Here is an 18,215-nt window from a genome sequence, read left to right on the forward strand (position 1 = left end):
GTCGCCTGGGTGGCTCAGTCGGTTGAGCGTCCTACTCTTGATTTCGGTTCAGGTCACAATCTCATGGTTTATGAGTTCGGGACCTGCATCCGGCTCTGCACGGAGCCTGCTTGGGATGCTCTCCCTGCCTCTCTCTCTCTGCCCCTCCCCAACGCAGGTGCACGCATGCACTTGCTCTCTCTCAATGTAAATAAACATTAAAAAAAAAGGGAAATTACAAAGCCTTCTGTTTCGGAGACCCTGAGGATTCTAAACTTGAATGAAGAACGAAATTGTGATCAATGGGTCACTGACCACAGCTCTCCTTAGAGGACAGACAGACGGACAGCATGGCGGCTGGTCTTCCAACCCCACACTGCACGTATGTTGAACTACCTAAAATGCCTCTAAACGAAGCTGTAAGCGGGTTAAAAGCATCCTTTAAAAATATATATTTATATAAACAGCCCTCTGTGAAAGCAATTTGGCAACATGTACCGGGAGCCTTGACATACTCATATCCTCTGACCAAATAATTCCTCAAAAGGCAAGTCTGTTCTAAGGAAGCTATCCAAAAAAGGAAAAAGGTTTATATGGGGAGATGTTGACTGCAGCATTATTTATGGGAGCCAAAAAAAATGGAACCAATGTATACACTATTAAAACTTCATTAGACTATTAGGCAGTCATTAAAAATTACCATTGCAAGGAATACATAACGATAAGACGAAGTAGACGGACAGTATAATCTCAATGAGATTTTAAAAAAGGATTGAAGAGCCGCATGGGTGGCTCAGTCGGTTAAGCGTCCGACTTCGGCTCAGGCCATGATCTCGCGGTCTGTGAATTCGAGCCCCGCGTCAGCTGACAGCTCAGAGCCTGGAGCCTGTTTCAGATTCTGTGTCTCCCTCTGTCTCTACCCCTCCCCCATTCATGCTCTGTCTCTCTCTGTCTCAAAAATAAATATTTTTTAAAAAAGTAATTAAAACAAATAAATAAACAAATAAATAAATAAAAAAGGATTGAAAACTACACATCGAAACATTGACACGGATTGCCTCTGGACATTCTTTAATGTTTGTTTATTTTTTGAGAGAGACAGTGCAAGCGGAGGAGCATCAGAGAGAGAGGGAGACACAGGATGCAAAGCGGCCTCCAATTCTGAGGTGTCAGCACAGAGCCTGACGCGGGCCTCGAACCCACGGACGGCGAGATCATGACCTGAGCCAAAGGTGGACGCTGAATCGTCTGAGCCACCCAGGCGCCCCTAACCTATTTTTTTCTTTTAAACTTAAACCTGTCCCTGTCCTCCTACTCTGGCTCAACGTGCCAAAAAAAAAAAAAAAAAAAAAAAAGTAAGTGCCTTATGGGTTTATCGTAATTGTTTCTGAACAGTTCTTTCTATGCCAAAGCATTTGAACTTTTCATCTGTGTGCAGACAGAATCCAATTTGTGAATGGGTTGCGTTCCAAACATTCATTTTTCAGTTGGCTATTTGTTTCTATGAGGAAACATGTTCCAAGTCCTAATGTTATAGTAAAAGCCTGGTTCTGTGAGGGAGGGGTCAGTTGAAAAGAAAGTCTCCTCTCGGGATTGTGGGCCCAGAAGACAGCTGCAGCAAATTTTCAAGAAGGTAAAGTTGATTAGTAGCACATTGAGACAGGTAATCTTGGACCATGGAAACTTAAGGAGTCAGGGCAGAGCTGGCGAAAGATACGTGAACACAAGAGACACCTGAGCAGAGGACAGTGGGACAGCAGTGTGGGCAGGCGGGAAGAGGATTACTAAGGAAATTCAAGAGGACCATAAAGAAATTAAGTTTAGGGGCACCTGGCTGGCTCAGCGTCCGACTCTTGGTTTAGGCTCAGGTCATGATCTCTCGGTTCGTGAGATCGAGCCCTGCATCAGGCTCTGCGGTGGCAGCACGGAGCCTGCTTGGGATTCTCTCTCCCTTGCTCTCTGCCCCTCCCACATCTCTCTCAAAATTAATAAATAAACTTAAAAAAAAAAAAGAAAGAAAGAAGTTTCCGGTAGCTTAGATGGGTCTCCAAACTTTTAAGACCACGGATGATTCAGTCAGTAACGCTTCCATCGCCGTTGTAGGTGGTTATCCCTGGCAGCGAAGAAAACAATAACAAGGACCGCGTGTTTGTGTGGGCAGAGGGGTATTCCAGCCTGGGTATACAGCTATGGGACAAAAATTGTAAATACACACGTTTCTGTCACAGTGTGATCGGTATTCTGAAAAACTAAGTTCTGTGTACACACGGAAAACCACTCAAAACCTATGGAATTCTATCACCAGAACACTTAACAAATAAAATGCTAAAAATACACACTTCGGTCTCCAAAACTGTTTGATTCCAATTGTATACAGAATGGACTTTATCTTTTAAAGACATACGACTGTGGGGGCGCCTGGGTGGCTCGGTCGGTTAAGTGTCCCACGTCGGCTCAGGTCACAGTCTCACGGTTTGTGGGTTCGAGCCCTGCATCGGGCTCGCTGCTGTCAATGTGGCTCCTGCTTCGGATCCCCTGTCCTCCTCTCTCTCTGCCCCTCCCCCATGCTCTCCCTCCCTCTCTCTCAAAAATAAATAAACTTGAATAAATGAATGACTACATAATAAAAACACAATTGTGAAGATCACCCCGTGGAAAGAATGTGAGAACCGACTGGGCTCGCAAGGTACAAAGATTAGGACAAAACGCAGAAAGATTGGGGAGAACCACAAAATTACTACTTCTTTTTTTTTTTTTTTTTAATTTTTTTTTTCAACGTTTATTTATTTTTGGGACAGAGAGAGACAGAGCATGAACGAGGAGGGGCAGAGAGAGAAGGAGACACAGAATCGGAAACAGGCTCCAGGCTCCAAGCCATCAGCCCAGAGCCTGACGCGGGGCTCGAACTCACGGACGGCGAGATCGTGACCTGGTTGAAGTCGGACACTTAACCGACTGCGCCACCCAGGCGCCCCAAAATTACTACTTCTAAGACTGAGCATCTGCTGAGTCCAGAGGAAGAAGCGGGGATGAGTAAGGGGCGCAGTCCTGCTGTCCTACCGGGGCTGCGGCCCCTGGCTGTTTGTTAGTGTCCGTTGCATCCGCTGCCCTCAGCGGGGACACGCTCACAGAAAGCTGTGTGTGTACCAATGTCCACGGCGTGTGCCATCACTCCCTATTTACCAATCGTGGGCCAACTAATTTGCACTACAGAAACACGCACGCGGCAGAAAAGATGGCATAACGACCCATTTCCTAAAGCAGGTTCAAATCGGTACGGGAACTTCACAAATCCCCTTTTCTTCTGTCCAGCCTGAGCAGCACCTGAAAGAAAGCTTCCTCGAGGCCACCGCCACTCACGAACTGGACGTGAGGAATTTTGGACGCGTGAGCGGAGAAAAGCGGGGCAAAGCAGGGCAGCCGCTGGCACCCAGGGCACCTCTGTGCACATCGAAAAAGGAGCTTCCTCTGTGCAGGCAAGTTACGGAGAGGGTGCCTGTTTCTGGCCAAGGCAGCCCCTTGCCGGGGTGCCCAGGTGGCGGTACTGGTTCCAGCCCACACCTGCCCCTGGCACCCCTGGCACAGCCCAGGCTGTGTGGGCATGGTCACGTGCCATGCCACAGAGGCCGTCCGGGGGCTGTCATCCAGAACACCTTCCTCAAAGTGCCGGCTGAGGAAACACAACCAAAGCATGCTTATTGCAACTCCAGATAACGCTACGCTCTGGAACGCTAGGCTGTCTAGCACCTACGCTTCTAATCGCAGATGATCAAGCCTAAAGAAATTAATGCAAACAGAAGTAATGCCGCTAGAAATACGTACGGAAGAATGCAACGTGAATAAGACCATAAAAATAGAAGATGGGAAGACTAATGGAACCCCCCGAAAAGGCTCAGCAGTTCCCTGAAAATGACGCAGGCCTTTTGTACATACTCTTCGCTCTGCCAACAACCTGTTTTCGCTGGTCTCTACACCAGGCTGATGACAATTCACTCTTCGAGATCCAACTCAAATACGACTACCTGTCCCCCGGGGCGGTTTATCAATCCTCTGTTGTCTGTGCACACAACCTGGGGGGAGGGGTGCTACCCAGGAGGATTCCGAGGCTTGAGGGCTGTCTCCGCCGCTCCATTCAAGTGCCATGGGCAGCCCGGCTCCCCGTGGTGACAGCTGGCTGGACCTGATGGCCACCGACTCCTTTTCTGCCCCTCCTCCTTTCTATCACTCTTGAGAAATCCGAAGTTAGGATGCAGAGTGGCTAACTGCCATCTTAAAGGACCTGGATCTGGGGACAAGTAAGTTTAGAAGCTGTGTGGGGCCTACTTCCATAAAGCAGCCGAGAAATGACAATATCCTCAGAGAAAAGGTTCACAGAAAGTGACGCCAAGATCAGACAGACAGAGGGAAAGGAGCCACTTCGGGTCTTAGCCTATGGGAGGCTCAGTTAAGGGTCCTGCCCTTCTGCTCCACGAGTGACCCAGTAACCCCATTTTTCCTTCAGCTCATCAGACTTTCTTGACTGTCATTTACAACCAGATAAACCTTCTGTTAATATACCATTTTACCACCTTGTTTACATCTTCCCTGTAAGAGTGTAAACTCTCTAGGGGCGTCTGGGTGGCTCAGTCGGGTGAGCATCCAACTTCAGCTCACGTCATGATCTCACGGTTTGTGGGTTCAAGCCCCCATCGGGCTCTGTGCTGACGGCTCAGAGCCTGGAGCCTGCTTCAGATTCTGTGTCTCCCTCTCTCTGCCCCACCCCCACTCATTCCCATTTTTCTCTCTGTCTCTCTCAAAAATAAATAAACATTAAAAAAAATTTTTTCTTAAACCCCACAATTCAGGATTCTGTTCAGGTTGGGGACATCAAATGCTGAGTTATCCATCAAATGCTGGACTGATCTATAAATTGAAACATCTGTGAAAAGTTCAAAATTAGAAATATAATCATTTCCGCATATTAGTTACATAAGCACTGTTAATACAGACTCTTGTTGGCTAATCGCCCAAAAGGTAATAATAATAGACCAAGAATGGTAAGAAAACTATTTAGGCAACCAAGCCAGAAACCCCAGAGCTGTCCTCTACTCCCTCCTACCCAATCCAGTTGATTTTACTTCCAAAACATCCCTCAGGCACACCCTTTGTCTTTACTGCCACTCGCACAGGACCGCAGTGTCCCCTGGGAGTCTCTCCTCCCGTGGCATGGAGTCTCTGACTGAAGGATCCTGCCCCAGGACCATGGCAGGCTCTGACCTGTCCCTTAATGCCTGCCATTCCCCTCAATCGAGAAACTCTGCCGCTTGATCTCTATTTCCGCTAGTGGAGTAGAACTGGATTTTGGAGATCAACACTGCTGCTGGCAACAACTAAACATCCAGGAAGACAGTGTGTTTTAAACATGATCTTAAAGACACCAAAGCACCGAGGAGGCAAGAGTTAGCTTGCCAAAGTCTAAGGAAGAGCAGTCAGCTTAGTCCCAGAAGCCATTTTGGCCCTCAGGGCTCTGATGGTCTCAAGGGTTGAGATAAACAGAAGTCAGAGCCTAGAGCCCATCCAAGGAGGGGTGGGCGTGGGGATCTAAACCCTTTCTTCTTGAGGCTAGAATCCAAAAGGGTTGCACCCTCAGGGTTAAGTACACATCAAAAATAAACCCATTTCACTCCCCCCAGGGGACTGCAGCCCAAATTGGTATCACCGTGACATTCAGAAAATTCCAAGCTGTGAGTTAGTTCAAAATGGCCTTGATTTATAGCACCCCTGGCCACCCCTTTTGCCACGTGGCAAAGACAAGCAATCCTCTCTAAAGGGACACACTTTCACCCTGAGACTCAAAGAATTCCCCCCCAAGTAATTGTCCGAGGAAAATGAGCAGCTCATAGCCAAAGATAACCAAGCAAATAGGGGAAGGACCCACCATGAATAAGAACCAGCAGAAATACAACACAGCGGAATAATACCCACAAAGATTTGGGATATTGGGATTAGCACTATTTTTCCATCAGTTAAAGAATCTCAAATTTAATTTATGGCACGCTTCTGAATACTAGAATTCTTAGAGGCATACCTGAAGTCATTAAAAGACCCAAACTACAGGGAATAAACCGGAAAGAACACTGCGGTGCACTCTTCTCTACGATAACATCTCAGATTGTTCGGGAACGCATTCAGTCTTCACACAATTCTCTTGGTGGCCCTTCAACACCGTGACATTCTACGAAAGAAGTGCTTTACTGGCTGCACCGTCTCTGCTCTGTGCTCAAGGCAAAGCTCTTGCACACTGCTGTAAACAAAGCTCGTTCTCTGGCCTCGGCTCGGGGTCACCCCATACCTCTTATCGCCGACTTGCACCAAGTTCCCCCGCTCTCATTGCCCAACCCGCTCAGCAAAATGCTGTAAATACCGTGCTCGATCATAGCAAACATGAGTTTTACGTGTGGATGAAAGTTTAACGTGGAGAGGCTCACAGAATACCAGTGGAGCACTCCTGGCCTACAGTTTAAGGATCCAGCTCCATCCAGTCATTCAGTAGGTATTTACTGGGCGCCCACTGCAAACAAGCGCTGTTCTAGGTCCGGGGATCGAGTAAATTAGGCAGTCTCGTCCGCTGTGGAATTGAACATCTTAGTTGGGGGGAAGTAAGTAATCAACATGTAAACAACTCAGTTTCCGATGGTGTGAGGTGTCTCAGAGAAAACAAGAGTAACGTGAGTGGAGGAAGTTGGAGGGGCCATCCAAGAAGACAGCCCTTTAGCTGGGAGACTAAAATGACAGCCATTCAAAGACTTGAAGGAAGAATATTCCAAAGAGGAAAGTAAATGCGGAAGGTCTGCGGCTGCCCCGAGTTTGGCTTGTTTAAGGAACAGAAAAAGCCCAGCGTGGCCGGAACAAGCAAATCGTGGAGACAGCAGGAAGGGGTGAGACAAAGAAAGAAGCAGGAGCCGGGCCAGGAAGACCTTGCAAACCACAGAGGAGAGCCTGGGGTTTACTCACGATGCAACACGAAGCCTCTGGAAGGTTCTCACTGAAGAAGTGAAGTGACAGGATATCATTTACGTTTCAGAGAGATTGCTCTGCTACCAGTATAGAGGATTTGAATTGAAACAGGGCAAGGGTGAAATCAGGCGGGCCTGCAGTGTTTCGGCAGAGAGGGAATTTATATGCAAAGAGAGAAATACTCAGGACTTGGAAATGGTAGTGGTGAGAACAGGAGAAGAATCAAGGTTGGCACCAAGGTTTTTTTTGGCTTGAACAGCCGGGGAGATGGTGGTCCGTTCACGGATGGGGGGAGAAAGTGGCCTGGGGCAGGCAGCAGCAGGGAGGAGGAGAAGAGCCCTGTGTGGGTCACTTCGGAGATGCCTGCTTGGCATTCGAGGGAAGGTATCTGGTAGGAAACTGAATATGGAGCCCAGCAGGGGACTCAGAGCTGAAGATAAAAACTTCTTAGTCATCAGCATGAAATGCCACAAGACTAAATAAGATCGTGTAGATAAATTGTGCCTAGTTATAGAAGACCCTGGAAAGAGTCCTGGGACCTTCCAGCTTTCAGAGATTGGGTAAAGGAGGAGGAAGCTGGTAAGGTACGTAAGGAGGGTAGCAGGTGAGGCCGAAGGAAAACAGGAAAAGACACGAGAAGGGGTCCTGGGGATCTGAATCCAGGAGCATCGCTGGTGCTGGTTCCTTGCAGCGGGGAAGATGAAATGAAACCGAGGCTACAGCAGGTTCGAGAGAGAATGGCAGGGGAGGGACGCAGCAGCGACAGACAGATTACAGGAGGCAGGAGCAGGAGACAAGGCTGCACAACTGCTAGAAAAAGGAACAGAGAAACAGAGTGGACACCAACGTGAGGATGTGACGTCCCGCTCAGGAGCTACTGCCCACGGGTGGCTGTGGGGCACTCAATAAGAGAAACTGAACGTTCCAGATATTATTTTAATTCAATGCAATTGAATTAGTCATGTGTGACCAGTGGCTTCCAACCTGGACAGTGCAGCCCTCCAGCATGTCTCTGGCCTAATGGCATTCAGCTGTCCAAAAGTTAGCAGACTGCATGGTGGGAAGAATGGAAGTCAGTGGGCTTCTATGGGGCCAATGTCTTCTTTTTAAAAAAAAAAAAAAAAATTTTTTTTTTTTTGTTAACATTTTTATTCATTTTTGAGAGACAGAGAATGAGCGGAGGAAGGGCAGAGAGAGAGAGTACACAGGATCCGAGGCAGGCTCCAGGCTCTGAGCTGTCGGCACAGAGCCCGACGCGGGGCTCGAACTCACGAACCGAGAGATCAGGACCTGAGCCAAAGTCGGACGCTTAACTGACTGAGCTACCCAAGCGCCCCTGGGCCAATGTCTTCCAAAGCATTAAAGGTTACCAGCTGGAAGAGGGTAAAGGGAGAAGACACTAGAGGGAAAGTTAGGGAGAGAGAAAAGGTAAGAAACAGTTTCAAAGAGCATACAATATGATTTACAGTACATTTTACAGTGGCCCTCATCAGAACCGTTGTCGAGTTTTTCAGTGGCAAACATCAGCTACTGAGCCCTTTAAAATCTGACCTGCAACTACCTTTTCTACCATTTGCTAAACATTCCCTATCATTTACCTGTGTGGTTTTCAAGCTTCTTGGCTGTAGAATCGTTTCCCCCTGTACGTTATCTGCCCTTGCACCTACACAGTACGTATTTGGTGCCTCCAATCAAAAATGTTTTAAAAGGTGATGATGACGGGCACCTGGGTGGCTCAGTCAGTTGAGAGTCCAGCTTTTGATTTCGGCTCAGCTCATGAGCTCACAGTTCGTGGGATCGAGCCCCGCGTCGGGCTCTGCGCTGACAACACAGGGTGTGCTTGGGATTCTCTCTCTCCTTCTCTCTCTCAAAATAAATAAACTTAAAACAAAAAAGATGATGATGAGGGGGCACTGGATGGCTCAGTCGGTAAAGCACGCAACTCTTAATCTCAGGGTTGTGAGTTCAAGCCCCATGCTGGGCGTGGAGACTATTAAAAAAAATCACATAAAAGATGATGATGACAAAAACAAGCTGTTCTGGAGGAAGCTGCCGTAGCGGCTAAATCCCCCCCACCAGCTCAGCCCCTCCCACTAGCGCTGGAGGCACCTGCAAGGAACCCCAGGGTTTGAAACCAAAGACTTACCCTAGCCAGAGATTCTCAAACTGTCATGTGCTCACAAACCACCTGTCTTGCTGCAACGCACATCCTGCCCCAGAAGGTCTGCAAAGAAGCCCATGACTCTGCGTTTTTAACAGGCTCCTGGGTGATGGCTGACGCCGCCATTCTGTACGTCACATTCCGTGAGTGGCAAGGCCCGGGGCCACAGTCATACCAGACCACTCACCGTTCTCCACACAGTCTGCTTACTTTTACCAGTTTGTTCCCTTGGCCACATACACCTTTCCCTGTCTTCTCCAGCAGGAACATTCTACCCCATCTTCAAAGCCCTGCCCATGTCTGTGCCTCCTGAACTCTTGTCCAAGAGCCTTGGGCAGAAGTAATCATACTCCAGTCCCTGCCCCCATCTCCTATCACTTTCCCTCTTTCTCACACTGCTCCAGCCACACAGGCTTCCCTGCAGTTTCCTATACATGCCCCGCCAGCACCAGCCTCAGGGCCTTTGCACAAGCTGTTCCTGCTACCTAAAATGCCCTTCCCCCAGATATCCTCATATCCAACCCGTTCACCTCCTTCATCCCTTCACTCAAATGTCTCCTTCATGAGGTTTATATTCTGACCACCCATGTAATTCCCTCCCCACCCAGCATTCTTGGTACTCTATTATTTATACACACGTCTATGTATATGTCTGTTTCCCTGAAGCTGTGAGCAATTCAAAGGCAGGGTCCATAATACATTCCTTCTGCATCCGAAGAGTCTTGCACAGTGTCTCTTACATTAGGAAAGAAAGAAAGGAAGGAAGGAAGGAAGGAAGGAAGGAAGGAAGGAAGGAAGAAGGAAGGAAGAAAGAAAGAAAGAAGAAAGAAGGAAGGAAGGAAGGAAGGAAGGAAGGAAGGAAGGAAGGAAGGAAGAAAGAAAGAAAGAAAGAAAGAAAAAAAGAAAGAAAGAAAGAGAAATCAAACCAATAGCGGACCACAATGTACAACTAACAGATCTGAATGAAAACTGTCACACCTCAAACAACCTGGTGGGTGGTGGCAGCATTAAAGATACAAGAAAGAACATTATAACAAAAAAGAGACAGAAATTAAAGGGCACAAAGAGAATTCTAAAAGGGTTAATTTACAACTCAGAGATGCACAAGGATCCCAAGTGCAACTGCGACTTTTTATCTACGAGTGAGGTTAGGGTAAAAATGAACTGAACGTGCACTCTAAAAACTGCTCATGTTCTACCACTTAAAATATTTTTTAAGACATACTAATGACTCCTAACATCTATTAGGAGCCTATCACGTGCCAGCAACTCTCTAGCCATCTTACAAGCACCAACTCATTTAACCCATACAACACACCTCTGTGGTAGGTACTAGCTCCACCTCTTTTTTTTAAGGAAGGAACTGAGAGAGAGCTCAAATGACTGTCAAAGTCACACAGCCAACCAGGGGGCGCGGGAGCCTGCGTTCTTAACCACAGCAGACAGGTGAAAAACCATGAAGACTTACTTGAAATGTAAAGGCTTCTCTTTAGGTAGGTTACTGTTTTCAAACTCCCTACAACATTACTCATTAATAAATTATATATATATATATACATATATATATGTATATATATATGTATATATATGTATATATATATGTATATATATATGTATATATATATGTGTATATATATGTATATATATGTATATATATATGTATATATATATATACCCTCTTCCTAAGTGTTTTGAATATATACATTCATATCATATCTTTCATATCGTGAATGTATAATCATTCATACATATACAAAGGAAAAAACTGCTTTGAACACTTTTCCTCCGTATCAACAGCTAATCTCTGTCAAAGTATAGCTTTTAAGACTAAGGACAGGAAAGGAAAGGAAAAAGGAAAGGAAAGGAAAGGAAAGACTAAGGACATAAGTGAGTAATTCCCAGGGTAGCCCAGGCAAGCAGAGGTCAATGGCTGAGGGGACAGGTGTTTTGTTGTTGTTGTTTTTAATGTTTATTTATTTGGGGGGAGGGGCAGAAAAAGAGGAGAGAGAGAGAATCCCAAGTGGGCTCTGGGCTGCAAGCACACAGCCCAACAACACAGGGCTGTGAGATTGTGATCTGAGCCAAAATCAAGAGTCTGACACTCAACTGACTGAGCTCCCCAGGCACTGCTGAGGGTACAGGTTTGAATCACGGCACCTACTAGCCCTGTGTGCCCAGCCGCGATTAATTTCAACGTTTATTTATTTTTGGGACAGAGAGAGACAGAGCATGAACGGGGGAGGGGCAGAGAGAGAGGGAGACACAGAATCGGAAACAGGCTCCAGGCTCCGAACCATCAGCCCAGAGCCTGACGCGGGGCTCGAACCCACGGACCGCGAGATCGTGACCTGGCTGACGTCGGACGCTTAACCGACTGCGCCACCCAGGCGCCCCAAGCCGCGATTAATTTCATCTCTGCACATTCCTACTATGGATTATTCTTCCTGGCTGCTGCGTGCTCCTCCCCATCTCCCACCCCACACCATTCCCGCCTGATTCTTTCAACAGTCCTCAGTCGGGCTCCACAACTCCCAGGTGGTCCACGGACAGAATTCAGGGGATCCCTGAACTTGGTAGGATGTACCCTCCGTATTTTCATTTATTCACCCAAAAGCATTACTGTAAGAAGGGGTCCGTACATAGCCTTCACCGGACTGCCACAGGGCTGTGTGGCACAAAAAGGGAAATGTGGATATAAGCAGATACAGGGAAAATGAGCTAGGAGGTATTTTTAACGTTTCAGTCAAGGTAAAAATCTGGGTAGGCCGGCAGAGGTGAGAATGGAAGGTGAGGGAGTTGAGGAAAATACCTGGGCATCCCTAAATAAAATGGTATCTCCCACCTTCCTTCTACTTCTAACCTTCCCCAAAGACGGGCTGCCTCTCCTTCCGTGCATTCGTTCTTTAAATCTTTCAGCTTCCCCACAAATAGATGCGTATATGTGTGCATACCAAATCAGCCACCGTCCCAGAAAGCACGTCCCTGAACACCGTGATGTCTGAAGCGTTAATACGCGGGCCTTCCCGCTGGGTTATGTCTTGCTTCCTGTCTCTTCGCCCATCCTTCCCTCAAAGCCAAGTGTTCCCCTCAGAGACCTACTTTACCCCCCTGGCTTCCACCACCAACTCGGCACGGGCAATTCTCCATTCTCCATCCCAGCCCTAACCTTGCTCCTGAGCCGTGATCCCACCTTCCAACACCCCACCGGTGGACACTGTCACTACAATGCCCATTCACTGTCACCTGCAGTTCGACACTTCCTTTTAATGTATTTTTTTTTTTATTTTTGTTTAACGCTTATTCAGTTTTGAGACAGAGAGAGACAGAGCATGAACGGGGGAGGGGCAGAGAGAGAGAGGGAGGCACAGAATCGGAAACAGGCTCCAGGCTCTGAGCCGTCAGCCCAGAGCCCGACGCGGGGCTCGAACTCACGGACCGCGAGATCGTGACCTGGCTGAAGTCGGCCGCTCAACCGACTGAGCCACCCAGGCGCCCCGTGTATTTTTTAAAAGTAGACTCCATGCCCAACATGGGGCTTGACCTCACGACCCTGAGATTAAGAGTCACACACTCCAGCTACCAACTGAGTCAACCGGAAATGTTTTACCCTTTTTCAGTACATAATTCCTTCTAACTTTTCTAAGTCTACCATGGGGTCATCATTCTCTCAAGGATTCCACACATGCAGTCAGGGGACAAATCCTGACTATTTCTCTTTATTTTTAGCACTATTCCTTCCGCCGGTCTTGCTGTTCAACGTGTCGCCCAAGGACCAGCAGCGTCATCATCATCTAAGAGCACGGTAAACACAGAGTCTTGGGACTTACTCCAGACCCGCTGAGTTGAAATCTGCATGTTTAAAGTGTTCCCAAGTGATTCATACACACAGTAAATTTTGAGAATCACTTCTCTGGTGCTTATGAATATGCTACCAGCCTAACTGCATCTGAATTTGATCTTTTTTTTTTTTTTTTTTGGTATCAATTATAACTCCCTATTATGGGTTAATTACAGTTCTAGACTTTAAATACATTATCTCACTTAACCCTCAGAATAACCCTGTGAGAGAATCACCATCATCTCTATTTTAAGAATGAGTAAATTGAGGCCCAAGTGGATAAATCATCTGCTCAATGAGTCCACACCTGATGGAGGCAGGATTTGAACCTTATCTGTCTGACCACAAACCATTTTGCCCAACTGCACCAATTCCCTTAAATTCCAAAATTTGCATTTCAAAGGGGATGTTGGCCGAATTAATTGCTCCGTTTGACTGTATTTGCTGGTCAACTTATGGCGGATTTTATTACAATTCCTGCTGAAAATCTTTCAAAAGGCAGCGCAGACGATCCTGGCTTAGAAAGAGAAATCATCGTCTTGTGACGGGCATCATTCTGAACACTCAAATTCAGTAAAAGTTATTTGGTAAAGGGAGAAGAAAATGCATTCTCTTCTCAGGATAGAATCCCAAATTTTCGGGGGCTTAAAACGATTTCCCTAATAACAAACATTGTGTCTGCTTGGCATTCTTCTTTCCTCTAAGGGAAAGAGAAGATGGGGCACCTGGGTGGCTCAGTCGGTTAAGCACCTGACTCTTGATTTCGGCTCGGGTCACCATCTCTCGGACCGTCAGTTCTCGGTTGGTGAGATGAAACCCGGCAACGGGCAATGTGCTGACAGTGCGGAGCCTGCTTGGGATTCTCTCTCTTGCTCTCTCTCTGCCCCTCCCCGGCTCACTCTCTCTCTCAAAATAAATAAATAGATACCTTAAAAACTGTACTGATGAAGGGAAGAAATAAAAACAGCGTGGGACTAGTTCTTGAATGAGTGGTTGTTTGGGTTCCATTCAGTACATTTCAGCTAACGTCTAGCTAATCACTATTTTAATTTAACTGCCTCATTATATCCTATTCAGTCAATATTTCACAGTCACTCATTTCATTTTGAAACCTAGTTTCCTTCTTTCATTTTTTTTTTCCGTGCCCAAATATAAACCCACGAACCCCAAAGACACCACTATTCCTCTAATATACTATTTACTTATTTCAAGTCCCAGACCTTGCTGACAATGTAACAAAAGCTATGGATGCTGAACCCCGAAAACTACATACTGGCCCAAACTACCACTAGGACAGATCCCTGCCCGATCCTGCCTGTCCAGGCCCTCTCCATTCTTCTTCTTCTTTTTTTTTTTTAATTTATTTTTGACACAGAGAAAGACAGAGCATGAGCGGGGGAAGGGCAGAGAGAGGGGAAGACACAGAATCTGAATCCGAAGCAGGCTCCAGGCTCTGAGCTGTCAGCACGGAGCCGGACGCGGGACTCGAACTCACAGACAGCGAGATCATCACCAGAGCCGAAGGCGGACGCTCAACCGACTGAGCCACCCAGGCGCCCCCAGGCCCTCTCCATTCTTAAGGGAACTGTCCCAGTAGGCAAGAACTTCCATCTTTTCCTAACTGTTTAGCCCAGGGGGATGCCAAACGGGTCAGAATCCCTCCATGGGATTTTTAGAACTGAATCGGAAACAGAAAGTCCCTTTTGAGGGGGCAGGAATTACAAAATGCTAAATTCAGGAACCATCAGTTCCCGGTCCTGTGGAGGGAACCAGTCAGCTATGAGCAAGAATAAAGCCAAAACAGACAGAAAAGTCCCAACAGTACCCAAGCTTCCAGTTATGGCTGAACTCAGTCCTATTCCTGTTCTCCTGGTTTGGTGGCCAATCCCTTCTTGCACTGTGACAGACCTCCAAAACCCTCCTAATTTTTAAAGTTTCTGGCTAAGCTCATTCACATTTCTATAGCTTGCAACAAAAAGACTTTAGCGTTAATACGGACTCCTTCTAAATACCGTATTTGTTTTAAATAAGGTTTATGTCCTTTACGTTTCTTCTATACAGATGAATTCCTTTCGATACTTAATTAGGTTTTTAAATTCACATTTCCAAAAGGCTCACATTGCACTCTTCGTAAAAATCTTTTAGAGTATCTCTCTTTAAAACAAGTCTTGGCTCATATCATTCTACATGTTCCACGCACTATTAAAATATAATTTTAAGAAGCTAACTGCCTGATCATTTTTAGTTTAATTCCAAATGTAACAAGACAAAACCGCCTTCTGAAGTGGTCTTTTCCTTTATGTATTCAATTATATTCCCTGCTTAAAATACTTAAAATAAAAATTGGCAGCGATCCATTCACTGCTGGGTATTTTAAGTTAGAAAGCAGTAACGTATCAAATTCACCACACAAAGTCAGGCTTATTCTTGTCATTGAGAATTACCACCACAATTGACTTGGAAATTTCCACCTTAATTTCAAGTTTTTACATTTCAATCAAATAGACTTTGACTTAATAGACCACAATGCAGTCCAACTCCAATCAATCCAACAAACTCTCAGTTCACACCTCTCTTCCAATCACCCCAGATATCCTTCCCTCTGGTCACGGCCTTGAAAATTCCCTGAATGCAGCTGCATGTTCAAGGTTACAACGGTAACGCAACTTTAGTTCCATACTATTACTATTGCTAGTCTATGGATCCTAATATAATGCTGTGAACCAAGTAGATTGCAAAAACATTTGAATCTTGAAGTTAGAAAAATACTTAGAAATCATCCAGTCCAATCACCTTACTTCACAGATGCAAACATTGATGCAAAACTAGTTAGTTATATGCCCAAGGTCAGCAGAATTAGAGAAAGAATTAGAACACATGTACAATGAGCATTTTACCATAGTATGTACAAGGTTCCCAAACCTCTTATAAGATGCCTACGTGATAAAAATAAACATGATTTTTCTTTTTAGTACTCCAAATGTTAGTTATTTCTAAACATCCTTAAGAAAAATTCAAATGAAGGGGCGCCTGGGTAGCGCAGTCGGTTAAGCGTCCGACTTCAGCCAGGTCACGATCTCGCGGTCCATGAGTTTGAGCCCCGCGTCAGGCTCTGGGCTGATGGTTCAGAGCCTGGAGCCTGTTTCCGATTCTGTGTCTCCCTCTCTCTCTGCCCTTCCCCCATTCATGCTCTGTCTCTCTCTGTCCCCAAAAAAAATAAATAAACGTTGAAAAAAAAAAAAGAAAAATTCAAATGAAGTATAAAAGCAAGAAATTGCTAGATTCATGACAAATCTTTTCCCATTAATTCTGGCCACGTTATAAATGTAGGAGAATAATGTTAGAGGTGCCTGGCTGGTAGAGTACGTGACTCTTGATCTTGGGGTTGTGAGTTCAAGCCCCATGTTGGGTGTAGAGACTACTTAAACATAAAATCTTAAAAAAATAAAAATAAATTAAAAAAGAGATGTAGGAGAAAGACGGATTTGAATTATCCGCTCCTTTCCTGCTGTGTTTTCTCAAATGTCCCTATTCATATACAGCACTATGCTTGCTCCTTCTTAATAACGCTGACGAAGTTTATTCTCATTTTAAACTGTACACTTTGGTCATATTTGGTCAAGTTCATATAAAAACGTTTATCTAGTATTAGACTTTGCCACCTAAAATGAAATCAAACCAGAAATACATGACATCTTGGTACTTAGATTTCATAGTTACATACACTTCACTTTTTTTTTTCAGAGATAATAAAGAAAATAGACATTCTGAAAAAGAAGGCTGTGAAACAGACCATTCTTATGCCGATTAAGCCCTCAAAATAAAGATATTTGGACAAAAAAACTGAGTGGCATTCTTAGCCGTCTTTTGCGCAACGTCTGGAACTGTCCGTGTGGCTACTACAAAGTTGCTGAGTGAATAACATGGTTACCTTACATACTCTAAAACTTGACTCCTCTGGACGACTAAGAGTTGCTACCTTTTCTTGAAAGCAAAAGAAAATAACACGAGGTGTACCATCCACAAATCATATGTCATTTTTGTAAGCTTTAGATAGCTTACAAATTTCCAATTAGCAAGAAACTCTAAACCAAATGTAGCAATTCATAAATATGAGGTAGCAACGTAAGTGGTTACAATAAAATATGCACAACTACAAGATTTTGTGAAGCAAGATGGAATTCGGACTAAATCCCAGAAAGCACACTCTTTTTTCAGCAGCATATTGTTGGCAATCCTTTACTACATTTAAACCCTCAGACACAAACACTCTCTGACCCAAACACCAGAACTCCAAAGGAGATACAAGCACCAATAAATACAGAATAGCAATTTTTTTTTAAAAAAAGCAACTAACAAAAAATAATTTAAAAAGCTTAATAGAATTAGGCATAACTCTAAATTGTAGATGCATCATACAGGAAAAATTCCATTTTATTTACTACGATAAACCTTAAGAGGAGAGTTTTTGGTGCATTCACATTTGCGGTTGGACAAGCTCACGTTCCCAATCGCTAAAGAAGTTATCAGGAAGTGAAGATGAACTTCAGTGGATCAGACACTCATTTCTCAACTTTCTTAGACACAATCACTTCATGCAAACACAATATATCCTGATACTGTTCCACGTTTTCCCCAGCTTGCCGTCGGCAAGAAAACTATAAATAGAATGCATGCTTCTAAGCCGTTTTAAACAACTTCATTAAATTGAGAGTGCTCTTAAAACAAAACAAAACAGCATGGTTTTCTGCCATTTCTATTACGCTCAAAAGGGCACACAGACATCCACAGAAATCAAAAGTACGGAGGGCAAGCTTACACTTTTGCTCACATGCTAACTGACTGCAGTGGGTAAGGTCATGGTCAGAATTCACAAGCTCACTTAAACTTTCATGGCTCGGCCAACAGCTCCGATCATGTTTCCTGATCCTAAGGAGATTAAAACTGCAGGAGTTTCTCGCAGTAAGATCAGCAGGAGGCTATTTCAGACCCTCAAACCGCAGTCCGCATAGCCCGCAGCGGCTCATCTTCCACCGCCTCCGGCTGAGTGTTAAGCTAACCTTTCGGAGCATTCTCCCTCCAGCCTTTTTAAGCAAACCCCCAAAACCGGTGCGGCCAACTCGAGACGGCTTTCCCTCCGCCCAGCCAAGACCCCCCCCCCCCCTCCTGTCATCCCCAGGCCACCCTTCCGCAGTCGGTGACTTCGGCCTGGCTCCCCGAGGTGGGGGAGGAGGTGTGGAG

At 45.5% G+C, this 18,215-nt stretch overlaps 1 protein-coding gene across 2 annotated transcripts in view; it reads right to left on the minus strand.

The window, feature by feature from the left end:
- The window catches only part of PIP4K2A (phosphatidylinositol-5-phosphate 4-kinase type 2 alpha), a 189,353-nt gene that overhangs the window by 169,990 nt on the left and 1,148 nt on the right, over positions 1–18,215 (minus strand). The gene's annotated exons all lie outside the window — the stretch shown is intronic.

This window comes from Acinonyx jubatus, chromosome B4 (genome assembly GCF_027475565.1).
Source record: "Acinonyx jubatus isolate Ajub_Pintada_27869175 chromosome B4, VMU_Ajub_asm_v1.0, whole genome shotgun sequence".
NCBI lineage: Eukaryota > Metazoa > Chordata > Mammalia > Carnivora > Felidae > Acinonyx > Acinonyx jubatus.